The sequence below is a fragment of the Pleurodeles waltl genome, chromosome 4_1, assembly GCF_031143425.1.
Source record: "Pleurodeles waltl isolate 20211129_DDA chromosome 4_1, aPleWal1.hap1.20221129, whole genome shotgun sequence".
NCBI lineage: Eukaryota > Metazoa > Chordata > Amphibia > Caudata > Salamandridae > Pleurodeles > Pleurodeles waltl.
This window is the reverse complement of record NC_090442.1, coordinates 330,461,537-330,476,296: the sequence shown is the minus strand read 5'-3', so window position 1 is coordinate 330,476,296 and position 14,760 is coordinate 330,461,537.

The window sequence follows — 14,760 nt, the reverse complement described above, 5'->3', positions numbered from 1 at the left end:
AGTAATGCAACGTTTACTGTAGATCATCCAGGCAGAGACAAGAGGTCAACAGAGAGCAAACAGTTCAGGACATGGGATGATAAGGGCAGCATAAGAAGCCTCCCTCCAAGCCATCCAGCGTCCTACCTGAAAGTGCTGGAGCTGCGTTTTACTGCATATTCATCTACTCCAAATGCACAGGCTGCAACACTTTTCTATTTCACTGTCCCACAGTAAAGAACAATCCAGTGTCCACTCCTGAGACTATACCCAATTGTTTACAATAGAAAGGAGTATTTTACTTGTGGGTGGGCCTATCCCAGTCCTGATTACAGTCATGAACGTCTAGCCAATTTCAAGCCATCTGTTACTCTGGATGCTGCAAAAACATTTGATAAGGTTTCATAGCACTTTCTGCATTCGATGATGGCAAACAAAATTCTCCAAAATAATCTTATCACATATGCTGCGCAGGCTATTTCGGTGGATTTCCTGTGGCGTGGCGGAGGAATGTTGTGCAAGCATTGATCATGAGTAGGTTAGATTACGGCAGTGCGTTATATCTAGGAATGACTGACTGCTTGTTCACACTCCTCCAATCTATTCAAAATGCGGTGGCAAGATTGATTTGTATTAGTATCAGTAGGAGTTTGGCTACCACCTATTTGAATGCCCTTCAATCACTTCCTGTTTGCAAGAGACCTATTTTCAAGCTACTTTTTCATGAATAAAGTGCTCTATCAGTCCCATAAAATGGCTAAAGTGCTCAACCAGTCCCTCCATTTTAGTTGATCAAGTTGTTTTTCATAAGCCAGCGGACGCTGTTGTAAAGAGGCTCTGTTACATAGCAGGAGATTTAAGAAATCCAGAATGGGTGAGCGCTCCATTAACTTCTTGGAAGCTTTTTACTGGAACACTGCCTCTCAATCTTCGCCTGACTTCAGATCTATTAACTTATTCTCTAAGGGATGATGGTGCACTTTATAAATACCATAAATAAACAAAGAAACAAATAAATAAATAAATAAGTTAGATACCGCACCAAAATGTAGGGCAAGCATAAAGGGCCTGATTACGAGGCTAGCAGTCTTGAGACCGCCAGCCTTGTGGTGGCGGTCAGAACCGCCGCTACTGTGGCAGTCCAACCACGACATTTTGACCCTGGCAGTCAGACCGTCAGGGTACCGCTGTCCCCGCCGGGATCGGTGATCCCAACTGGTTGACGTTGGCGGAGGTCGGATTCTGCTGATTACGACCTGGTTCTCCACCAGCAGCCTTTTCATGACGGTATCACCGCCATGAAAAGGCTGACGGAGATCAGGTGCAGGAGGCCACACGGGGGCCCATGCACTGCTCATGCACTTGGCATGGGCAGGGCAGGAGTCCCTCAGCCAAGCCCCTCACAATGCTCACTGTCTGCAAAGCAGACAGTGAGCATTTCAAAGGTGCTGGTGCCTCCGTGGCAGAATCGAGCCGGCGACAATGCTGCCACCACTTTCCAAACAACCTTAGTTTCCGTCCGTCAGCCCAGTAGGAAAGTCATAATGGGCCCAGCAGGGGGCAACCTCCCCTCCGGAAGTTCGGCGGATGGGTTATCCCCTCCGCCAAACTCATAATAAAGCCCAGAGCCTTAATAGCTGCCTTCACTCTTATTGTTTATTTTATCTATTAAGGCTCTGCTATACACCTTGATGGAAAATGAAGAATTCATATGGATATAAGATGGGAAAATAAATATAAATAATTGTGTATGTAGACGACTTAATTCTTGAGTTTTTGAGACATTCACTCTGGATACTCTGAAAACTACTAACAACTGCTCATCAGTTTTTGGATATACATGGAACAAACTAAATCAGAATATATTCTTGAAAGAGCTACCACTTTACATTAACTGGCAGGGGCTCCACTGGTTGTCATTCGGCAATTCCCCTCTTTTAAATGGGGCTGTGGAGCCATAGCTTTAATTGGACTGAAGAATTGCCACTTTACAGCAATCCTCTTACCCAGCAAACTCTAAATGACCTACGAAGACTATTGGAATACAGATCGGACACAATACTGGATGACAATTTGTTTAAGCCCTGAAGAATGAACAGAAAGATAAAAATAGAAGGATGAGCAACAAACAAAGAAAAATGGAGGGAGGTGGGAATTAATCAAGAACTTAGTGGAAGGGGGCTCAGCCAGTTCATTCACCATCATCAGTCAAAACTCTGATTCACAAATATGGATTTCCATAACATCCCTAAACTAAAGGCCTCCATAACAAAAACTAAAACTCTCTAGTAAGATACTAAATATGAATGTGTTTACCTGCTTATTAAAAAAGCTCATTGATCTTCAATCATGTATAAAACAGTTCATGCAGCCCAGTCCAAAACCTTGAAATACCCTGGAGGACTGGAACTCTACAGGCAAAACAAACAGAAGAAACATACAGCAATGACAACTGGACATGAATTTTCAGGTCAATCTTTAAAAACAAATTCTACAATGTTCACAGAAATAATGTACCACCTTATCTCTAAACACATTTGACTCTCCACAAACTTTTCAAGATGGGCTTAAATGATAAAGAGCTATACTGGGTTTGTTGAGGGATTCTTCCATTATAGAATGCTGTCCTCCAAGAACTAAATCATATCTGCAATACTAAGATAAGCAAGCACTGGCAAAGCCAATATGTTACGCTTATGTGAGAGCCATTGGCTTTTCCAATGTCTTTTAGTCATGTTCTAAAGCAGCAGGGCTGCTGGTCAGCATTCCTAAAAGTTAGTGGTGTGGCATAAAGTAGAGTGGCATAGAGGAGAGTGGATTAGACTGAAGTGGTGCAGAGTGGAGTGGAGTGATGTGGAGTGGAGTAGAGTGGCTTAGGGTAGAGTAGAGTGGAGTGGCATAAAGTAGAGTGTCGTGGAGTAGAAGGACATAGAGTATGTGGCACATAGAAGATTGGCATAGAGTAGAACAGCATAGACTAGAGTTGAGTGGCATAGTGCTGAGTGGCATAAAGTGACATATAGTGGAATTGATTGGCATACAGTGAAATGGTGGAGAGTGGGGTAAAATAGAGTGGCAAAGAATTGACTGGTATAGTGTTGGGTGGTGTAGTGAGGTGGAGGAGAGTAGAGCATGAAGTAGAGTGGAATGGTGTAGAGTGGGGTGGAGTGGGGTGGAGTGGAGTGGAGTGTCGTAGAGTGTAATATAGTGGCATAGACTAGAGTGGAGTGGTGCAGAGGGCCATAGAATGACATACAGTAGGGAGGCATGGATTGGTGTAGAGTGTAGTGGCATCGAGTAATGTAGAATGGATTGGTGTAAAGTGGAGTGACGAAGAGTGGAGTGCAATAGAGTGGAGTGGCATAGAGTGCCATGGAGTAGAGTGGAGTGGGGTGACGTAGACTATAGTGGTGTTGAGTGGAGTGGTATAGAGTGGCCTAGAGTGGTGAAGAGTGGAGTGCATAGAGTGCTGTAGAGTGAAGTGGCCTGGAGTGGGGTAGAGCAGAGTAGCATGGAGAAGAGTGGGATAAAGTAGAGTAGCATGGAGAGGCATGGAGTAGTGTGGCATGGAGCAGAGTGGCATGGAGTGGAATAAATTGGTGTAGAGTAGAGTGGTGTAGATTGGCATGGAGTGTGAGTGGCATTGAGTGGAGTGGAGTTGAGTGCAGCACCTTAGAGTCGAACAGCGCAGAGTGTAGTGGAATAGGGTAGAGTGAGGTAGAATGGTGTGTCATAGAACAGAGAGGCATAGAGTGCTGTAGAGTGGCACTGTGTAGAGTGGATTGAAGTAGAGTAGAGTGGTGTGAAGTGGAGTGAACTGAGTGGCATAGATTGGCATAGAGTGAAGTGTATATAGTGGTGTGGAGTGGCATAGAGTAGAGAGTCGTAGAGTGGAGTGATGTAGAGTGGAGATGCATGGAGTAGAGTGGAGTACTGTAGAGTGGTGTACATTAAAGTGGTGTAGAGCAAAGTGGTGTGGACTGGAGTGACATAGTATAGAGTTGAGTGGAGTAGAGTGGTGTTGAGCAGTGTGAGTGGAGTAGAGTAGAGTGGCATGGAGTGGCATAGAGTAGAGTGGTGTAGAGTAACGTGGCACAGAGTAGAGTGGCATGGATTAGAGTAACATAGATTCGAGTGGGGTAGAGTAGCATAGAATAGAGTGGTGTAGAGTTGAGTGGCATAGATTGCCGTAGAGTGCAGTGGCATAGAGTAGAGTGGCATAGTGTAGAATGGCATAAAGTAGAGTAGGGTGGAATAGGGTGATGTGTAGTAGAGTGGCATGAAGCAGAGTGGTATGATGTGGCACAGAGTGTCGTTGAGTAGAGTGGCATAGAGTAGAGTGGCACAGAATGGAGTGATGTGGAGTAGAGTAGAATGGTATAGAGTAGAGAGATGTAGACTGGAGTTGTGTAGAGTGGAGTGCCATAGAGGGGTGTAGAATAAAATGGCGTAGAGTGGTGTGGACTGGGGTGGCATAGAGTGAAGTGAAATAGCATGGGGGAAGCTTAGTGAATGGGAGTTGGCATAGAGTAGAGTGGGTGGAGTACAGTGGAGTGGCAAAGGGTGGCATAGAGTACAGTGGTGTAGAGTAGAGTGGCATGGGGTGGCATAGAGTACAGTGGAGTGGCACAGAGTAGAGTTTCACAAATGGAGTGGCATTGAGTAGAGTGCCATAGAGTGGAATGGTGTAGAGTAGATGAGGGCAGTGTAGAGTGGAGTGGCACAGAGTGCCATATAGTGGAGTGATGGAGAGTAGAGTGGCATAGGAAAGAATGGCATAATGGAGAGTAGCATGAAATAGAGTGACATGGAGTGACGTACTTTGACATAGAGTGGCACTGAGTAGAGTGGCATAGAGTGGAGTGTCATGGAGTAGCGGGATGTAGAGTGGAGTGGCGTGGAGTGGCGTAGAGTGGCATAGAGTGGAGTGGTGGAGTGTACCATTGAGTGGCATTGTGTAGAGTGGAGTGCGTAGAGTAGAGTTGTGTGGAGTGGCATAGATTAGCATAGAGTAAAGTGGCATTGAGTGGTGTGGAGTGGTGTACAGAGGAGTGCCATAGAGTAAAGTGGTGTGGACAGTAGAGTGGAGTAGAGTGCCATGCCGCAGAGTGCCATGGAGTGGCATTGTGTGGAGTGCATGGACTGAAATTGTGTAGAGTGGAGTGGCACAGAGTGGAGTGGCATTTAGTGGAGTGAAGTATGTAGAGTAGAGTGGAGTTTTGCAGAGTAGCATAGAGTGGAGTGGCATAGAAAAGAGTGGTATAGAGTGGTGTAAGTGACGTCCAGCAGAGTGGAGTGGCATAGAGTGGAGTGGTGTATAGAGTGGCAAAGAGTGGAGCAGCATAGAGTGGAGTAGCATAGATTACAGTGACATGGAGTAGTAGAGTTGTTGGTGTAACTAAAGCGACAATAGAGATGGCAGAGACATAAGAAGCTGTATCCCTGTGGTGAAAGTAGGAAAGCACATTGCATGTCCAGGAATAATACAGAAAAGCTTATAATTTCTTTTAAACGGTGCATTACAAAAAGACAAGGAAGATCAAGGATGAGGAAGAACAGATGTACTTGGCCCATGCTCCAGGGAGGAGCTAACACAAGAAAGAAATTAAGCCTATGGAAGCTAAGCAATCAAAATATTGCAATTGAGAGTGACAATGAAACTAAGTAACGTATGCTGTGGGATGTAAGCCCTCTGAATTGTAAATAATGTGTCTGACACCCCAGTGCATGTGGTGTGAAGGTGAGACCTAAAAATGGAGTCTAACTAGCTATTGTTGTGAATTTACTCTAGGAAGTTGAGATTAAAGCAAAAATGATGACCTCCAGTTACTGGATTTAATCATGTCTCGGGCCCCAAAGACTGTGAAATGTTAATGGATTAAAACAGCAGAGTCAGAGAAAGTCAAGCTTTATTTAGTTTTAAACATGCCATAAAAACACACATATAAAACACATCTCAATAATACAGCTAAAAACGGTAATCTCGTCATTAAAACAATATAAAAACAGTTAAAAGGAATGAAAAACAGCACCGTCAATTAATTACGTACCACAATTTTAGACGTCCGCATTACTAGGCAGACCAAGAAGAGTGCATTATACAGCGTGTTAAAGTGGAAGCTTAAATAGGTAGACTTTCAATTCATCAAATTCATACAACTTAGCAAGCATAAAGAGGGATTGCTTCAACAGAAACCCAACCATTCATTTCCCCGATCGTCTCTTTAAAAATATTCCAAGATCATTTGCCAACCACTTTCCAGCAACGCACCACTGTGGCTAGAAACCTGTAAATGTTAATGTATATTGCCTCAGTCTGAAGCAATTGCAAATAAAACAAGGCTTCTCCTAATATTGAGGTTCTGCAATAAAGGTCTTAAAATGTGTAGACTCTGCTCTTTATAAAGGTCACAGAAAAAGAATAGGTGTAATTGCGATTGGCACAATATTGAATCACAGGAGCACAGCAACAGGTCTGTTTTTATAAACATTAGAGAGGTAAGACACCAAAAAGTGAACAATGCCAAGTCTGAATCTAACCAAGTAAACCCTCTGATCCTGCGGGACTTTAGTCAAGGTGGGTTCCGTGCCTGTTGTAGTACATATGCCTCAACTAGCTTTTTCTTTATTTCAAAAGACAACCTGTTGTCTTAAAAGTTGTTTAGCAATTCCTGCTCAACAGTGGTCTTAAGGGACTGATTAATTGTTTACAGGCTATCATAAAGATCAGTTCTTCCTATTGTCCGCAGGTTGTCAATCGTGATCACAGCCTGAGTCAGGACCATCTCAGGCCTTATCCTAACAGACAACCATAGAAGGACCGGTGCTATTCTTATCCTATCCTCAAGGTATTTATTCCCTAATACTTCATGCACTATAAAAGAAGGACAGGAATTTGGGAGGGAAAGGAGCCTTCTTAAAAAAAATGTTCTCAATGGTTTGGAGAGATGAACAATCAGTGAATCCCCATACCCCTGCACCCTGGGTGGCGACTGAGGCAGATCTGGCTTTGTAAATAGCGATGGCAGAGTATAGTGGCATAGACCTTAGTGTGGCAGCAAATTTGAATAGAGCAGCTAAAGATTTGCCTAATTGCGCTGCCCTAACACCCATCAGATGTTTCCACAAGCTGGCATTATCGAACGGGACCCCAAGATATTTAAAAGTCGAAACACACTTAAGGGGAACCCCAGTGGTATGAAAAGAAGGTATGTTACTCTGATGTTGGCCACACACAATAACAACAACAAAATATTTATTTGTGGAGAGCCCCAGATCAAACATATAAGCCACAAATCTGTCTAAAGGTTTTTAGAGCCCCAGCCCTGTTTTGGCCATTAAGACACAATCATCGGCATACATCAACACTGGCAGTGACCTTTCTCCTGCCCACGATGAATCTGCTTCTACCGCTGCCAAACTCCCAACAAGCCCATTAATGTAGAAGCTAAAGAGAAAAGGGGCCAGCACACAGCCCTGCCAAATTCCATTCCTAATTTTAAATGGGACTGAGCACTCTCCATCAGCCTCAAACCTTATACTTGCCTCACCATCCTCATGGAGTTGGGCAAGCAGCTGTACAATCCCTTGGTCGGCACCATTTTTAATTAGCGTGTCACACAACCTTCCCCATATGACTGTCAAAAGCTGCACTGAGGTCCATAAATGCCGATAAAAGGCATCCTTGCTTTACTATCAAATATTTGTTGATTAACAGGTGCAAGTACAGACTCATTTGTTCCGAGGCCTTGTCTGAAGCCAAACTGAGCAGGTCTTAGAAAATTGTTTTTGTTTGCCCAAACGTCTATGTGATCCAGTATTATTCACCCTTAGAGGTGAAATCAAGTAAGGATCTAGCGCGATAACACTGGGGGTCAGAGCTTTGGAGCAGGATTTCAGGAGACCAGTGTTGATTACACTCTGTAAAATGTTGTCCAGGACTGGTGCCCAAAAAGTAAGATTACTCTTGAAGAGATCGATAGGGGCCCCATCTGGTCCAGGTGCTTTATTGGATGGACACTTTTCTACAGTGGACATGATGTCCTTCAGGGAAATTGTTAGCTGCTTATTGCCAATCTATCTGAGAATCTCAGAGGGGACAGCATTAGAGGCCTTTGATAAAATGTGAGAGTCATATGCAGCTGAAAAATGCTCCACCCGTGGTTGTTCAGTGGTTGTTGCATCAGTCTTAGTGGCAGGGCAATATGAGAAACATGGAGCGTTCACTACTTCCCAAACCTTAGTTGTGTTCATATTACCAGAGGCAACAGTTCGTTTTTCTTCCCTTCTGACCTCTTCTTTCGTTGCATCCAATGTTTCTTTATTATGCTTTCTAAGCTTTCTGATCTTCCCTGTGTCTCCCGAGCAAGACTTTAGGGCTTGTAACAAAATACTATGTGCCTGGGAGCAGGCTGCATTAAACAATTTCATGCTCCGAGTGCGTTGCTTTTAGGCTGCCATGAGTAGTTCAGCTGTCTTTTCAGATATTCGTAGAAAGGCCTCCATGACAACAGTAGCATCAATGCCAGTGCTCAGGCATAGCTCAAAAAGCCCCGTTTCACTCCTCAAGAGTAACACTAAGGCCCATATTTATACGTTTTTAGCGCAGCTTTTTCGTCAAAAAATGACGCAAATGCGGCGCTAAAAAAGTATAAATATGGGAATAAGAATGCCTCCAGGTCAACACTGCTCAGTTTATGACTTAACCCCCTATTTGCAGAGTATTCAACCAGGGCAACCAACTGACTAGAAGTCACCACAGACAGCTTTACTTTGAGGCAAAATTCCAGCAGGTTATGATTGCTTAGGGGGTACTCCTTGATAGTAAACTTACACACCCTCCCAGCCCAGGAATTGGAAAGTGTTATAAAATCAGTCATAGAGCCATTGCCTCTGCCTGTGAATGCGACCTGCTCAGAAATCTCTTGGGGCACCAGGTCTACGGATATAAGGAGGTCAAACATATTTAGCAAATCGTTCATGAGATTACCACAGGGATTATTCTCAAAATGTGAAAAGTCACTAGAGTCTTCACTCCCCACTCCACATACCTTATCATTGCAGTCAGTACATAATCCATGATTAAAATCTCTCCCATCTGATAAAAAGGTTAACTGTCAGCCCGGCCAATATTGCATCAATAGTGTTTCTAAGAGAGACAATAACAGAAAAAATGTTTTTATCAAATGTATTATTAAAAAAAATGAATCAACACAATTAGAAGCAACTCTGCAATTGTAAGGCAAATAAATTGAAAAAAAGGCAGAATCTAAGCAAACATTCATGATTTTAGCCGGAAATGTTGTACTTACCAGAGATAAAAGGCCACCAATATCTTGCCTTGAGGATGACCGGTTCGCTGGACTATATGTTGAATAAAAACGGTTTATATGCACATTTGTGCAGGGCCAGGTCTCCAGAAGACAGACTGACTGATAATTTGACACATACATTCCCGGTTATTATGACAACATTCCGTTACACATAAGTTGAGATGACCAACAGTGCTGAGAGCTAACATAACCATCTATTGACAAGTCATTGCCCTGCAAAGGCTCAACCTCCTCGATTGGCTGGTCCCTTGAAGTGGCAGCCATCACAGATGTGTTAAGTAGGAGGGGATGGTCATCTGAACTACCCTTGAAAATACTGCTAATTGTCGGTTCGTTGGACTAAAATATGAAGCAGAGAAGTCTGATGTTACAGTTGGACTGGGCACCTCAGCATCTAGACTGCAGTTAGCTGGTGAAACATAATTACCAATAGTCAGTCGATCCCGTCAAGGGCAGCTTTGGCTCTGTAAATGCATATGACCTAGTGATATAATGCATTGGGTTGCTGAAGCAGATATGTTAATTAAAATTATTAATGAGTGTTTATGCATTTTGAATACTAATAATAATGATATGCAGAGAAAATTAATGTAGAAAAATAATGTGCACGTTTGAAAATGTGCCCACGGAGAGTGGTCACCGAAATTCACGAATTATACTAAAAATGACTAATAGATATGTGAAAATGTTGAAACTATGTAAAAATAATGTAGTAGTATGTCATGTAGAGGTATATAACGTACGTTTTGCATTATATTATAGAGCTAACTTAGCCAAAGTTGTAGCCTAGTTTGCCAGGCCTCATGCAGGAGCTGAATAATCATGCAATGTAGAGAAGCTGATGTGTTGAACTGACCCTGAACCAGCTGTGTTTCTAAAATTTGCTTAGCTAGAATATTCTTCAATGAACCGACGGACAGGAGATGAGGGACTAGAGTATGTATCCAATTCAGGGTAAAGCAGACAAGATGTACTTTCCCAGGACTCGAACAATAAAGACACTGACTATTGAAGAAGATGCAACATTTTCGATACCGGATGATGAGGACATCGTACAGTGACCCAATCAACACCCTGAGAACGGCAAAATATTAGAATTCATAGATTTGTAAAATAAAAGTCATTGGCTAGCGTCATATAGGGTGATTAATTTACCAATTAGGAATTAGGGGATGGATTGAGTAACTTTAATATAATGCTGTGATGGAGGAAAAAATCTTCAGAACTTATTCCGCAATTGATGCGATATTGGGGAGAAGAGATTCAAGATTCTGTCATTGGGCTCATGCTGTTGAGAGCCTGATGCATTGCTGATGGATTGATGACCTGAAGATGGAGACTGACTTTGTTGCTGATCCATACCATGGATAGGTAGCTATGACAATGTGACTGATTGACTTTTTGTGCCTTTTCTTTCTAGGCACCAACTGCGCTGTTTTACAATTTTTCTTCTAGCTAGATGTTTTTCCAAATTCATGTTCCAAATTGTTTTCGCATGAAATCCTACATGCTAATGTTAATCTATGTTAGGTAAGGTTTTGATTCTGAGATGTTGACATATACGGTGACAAATGATTGATGGACTGATTTGCTGAACTCTGCTATTCATGTTAACCCATTCTTCTTTATTGGCTTATGTTGAGGCATTAGAACGTATGTTTTCTGAAGTTCTGATTAGGTTATGTTATTGGTGGTCACTAATGAATTAATCTTGAGTGAATTGAATAAAGTTTGAATTAACCTTATGACTTAGAATTGTAACAAGTAGGGAAATAAATTTGATAAAACGTTTAATTGAGTTGTGGTTTTTCGTGAGATGTTGACACTATTCACAGATGATTAATGTTTTTGCTTATTGATTACTGATTGTGTATTGATTATTGATGGTCATCGATTACTACATAGCTAGGATACTCCATGAGATCCAAAAGGTTCATTGGCCTATACGCGTCCCCTTGTAAGTTTACTAACCAAGGACCAGGCGCACTAGCAGGGTTTGACCTGAAAGACACATTGGGTTATAAAATTGGGCCAATGGAACTACGCGGACCCATGAATGTGACCCCTGGAAGTCCTCAGACCTATTCAAGCCAAATTCCAGCAATTTAGGATCCTGAAAGTTAATTACAATACAGTTGCCAAATTATTTCTTAGGCCGTTTCCCATTCCACTGAACTCTGTGGATACCTATAATAGTTTTGGCAAAAACATCACTACTAACAGTGTCAACAGCTGAAGATAGCCAGTGCATCACTTTGTTTTTTAGCTGGTAATCCCACTCACTTTGAGCTACATGCAAGGGTGGTATGTTTTTTTAGTATAACAACATATGGGCGCATTCAGGAGGCATCTGCAAGGTTTGGCAGCTTGCATCTGGGCTGTCTGAAGATGTTCAGGTGGGCTGAGATGATGGAGGTAGCACATTTGTTGCATCCAATACAGGCCGATCACAGGAACGCTGGGACTAAACAGATGGAGTAACTCGTCCATCACAGTCTCCCACCATAGTATTCAGACAGTGCCCAGCTGACTGATCTGTGGTTTCAAGGGGATAGAGTTGAATGACATTGCCTACATTTGAGCTAGGGAGAGTTTATTTTATTGCCAGCGATAAGTCAGACAAAGTGTCACTAATTTTCTGGAGTGCCGTCATTACGGGGTTGAGAAATTTAGCAAGTATTGCTTCCAGTCGAATGGAATTACAATGGGCATCAATCTCATTGGTTGGCCCAGCCACCCCAGATTTCGGAATTTGATCCTGCTTAATTGAATCTCTATCACAGGCTAAGCCTCTGCCCTCATGGCCCACTTGAGCATGCTTAGGAACTTTATTGATCAGAGTCTTTGTGGCTTTAGATGGGCGCAAGCTTCTTTTGGATTTTTTAATATGTGGGCGAGTCAGAGGCACCCTTGGTCAGAGAGTTCGTAACGCCCTTTTCTTGCCCCAGGGAAGTCGTCGATATTTCAAGAATCTCATGTGTACACATGGATTATTTGGCAGGCTATTTGGTGCATGGCTGAAATCAATACCAGAGTCTCCAGGACGTCCCCCAAGGTGCTCATTAGGAGATGTAGTTGTGGCTAAAGCAGGGCCTCCCTGAACAGAGCCAGTTGTATGTGATAGTCACTCCCTTGTTGCATCTAGTCGTTCTTCTACGGTCACAATTTCTGAGTTGACTACGTTTCTGGTAATATTCAAATAGCTGTGATAGACCCCACTGACCATCGTTCACTAGCCACGGGAGTGATGGCAGTGGCCTTGTGCTTACTCGTTCCACGCTGCCTGCCAATGTTGTTCTCTCAGGTCAGTTGAATAGGCGAGGCAAGAGACCTGACCCAACCAGCCTTGTCCAGACTTGGACAGGCACAGACGGGCCCACTCTTGGCCCGGTCTTTGCGATGGCAAGTGCTCGGGTGCATCCCTCACTGCAGGAATGCCCTGTTGTTTTTACGGCCACACTTTAGATACGTATCTGCATTTTCTTTTTGTACTCTTTGGCCATGTTCACATAGGTTACAGAGCTTCATAATTCCGACTGAACGTACATGACTCAACCAGATAGCGCTATAAATAGAGTCCATCTAAATAGTTTATAGGAATTATTGCAGGCATATACTTTTCAATAGCAGGCAGCAAACATTGGGGGTCATTATAACATTGGTGGTAAAAGGCTCTTACCGCCGTGCAGAAGACCGCCAACACACCGCCGCGGCGGCGGGAGCCCGCCACAGCTATTATGAAACACATCACGGAATCTGCCGAAATTCAGACACCCACACAACACCGCCATACCAAAGGTCAGCGATAAACATGCGGAAACAAATCCTCCACCTCCACGCCAACAGAAACACGCCCATGCCATTACGACCCACGAATCCACGCGGCGGTCTTTCAACCGCGGTATTTCATTGGCGGTACACACCGCCGCGCTCAAAATACACACACAGCTCCAAAACACCGCCACATTGGACAATTCCAAATACACACACCTGATACACATACAAACAACACTCCCACACATCCAACACAATATAAAACACACACCCACATCACACACAAACCCCTACGACCCAAAATTAGAGAGAAGGCCATAGAGAGACAGCACAGAATAGAGAACCCCATCACACAGAGGCACACTACACCATCACCCATACAACATCCACGCACAAAATACCGCATACCACTACACTCACCACACTCATCAACACATACACCACCCCACACCTCACCCACACCACCCCATGTCACGCCAAAGACACCCCCGCTTCTCTGAGGAGGAGCTCAGGGTCATGGTGGAGGAAATCCTCCGGGTAGAGCCACAGCTATTTGGCTCACAGGTACAGCACACATCCATAGCCAGGAAGATGGAGCTATGGCAAAGAATAGTGGACAGGAACAACGCTGTGGGACAGCACCCAAGAAATAGGGAGGACATCAGGAAGAGGTGGAACGACCCACGGGGGAAGGTGCGTTCCACGGTATCCAGGCACCACATCGCGGTACAGCGGACTTGCGGCGGACCCCCACCTCCTCCCCCCCAACTAACAACATGGGAGGAGCAAGTCTTGTCCATCTTGCATCCTGAGGGCCTCGCAGGAGTCGTTGGAGGAACAGACACTGGTAAGTCAAATCTTAACTATCATATCCCCCACCTTACCTGCATGCTATCACACACACCCTCCCTCACACCCTCCCCTATCACCCTAACTCCTCACTAATGTACCCATAACACCAACCACCCATCCCAACCCCAAAACCTGCATGACACAACTAAGCATGGATACCCATCACTAAAGCATGCCCACTGCACATACCCAGAACACCCCCCCACCATCAGCACACAAGCCCCACACAGGAATGCCTGCACTGGTGTACACGCACACCCAACCATTACACACCATGAAACACACACATGCAATAATCATGTACTTATACCCCCGCAGGAACCCGAAGGAACGTCACCACACCAGAGGGTCCAGACAACACCACTCCACCCCCAGAAGAGGCCCACAGTGACAACAGCAGCTCTGCCCTACTGGATCTTGATGACCAGTCCGGACCATCGTGGGCCTCAGGACAGTCGGTTCCCCTTGCCCAGCCACAGCCCAACACCGAGCTTACACCCTCTGGTAACACCAGCACAGCACCCACCCAGCGGGCCCAAACCTCCCTACCCAGGACAGGTCAATCAGCGGTGTGTCCACCACTACAGGGCACCCAGGGTAACCCACCACTCCAACAACAACAGGGACCTGGGGGCAGTGGTAGTGGGCACACGGTCCAGGGGATGGAGGCACAGGAACATAGGGGAACTGGGAGGGCTGCTGTGCGACAGAGGGAGGACAGGCCAAGGGAACCTACTCTCAACGAGGCCCTCTCCTCCATAATGGGAGCATACCACCACTCCCAGGAGACGATGGCAACGGTCCTGGACAAGTTGCAGGAGAC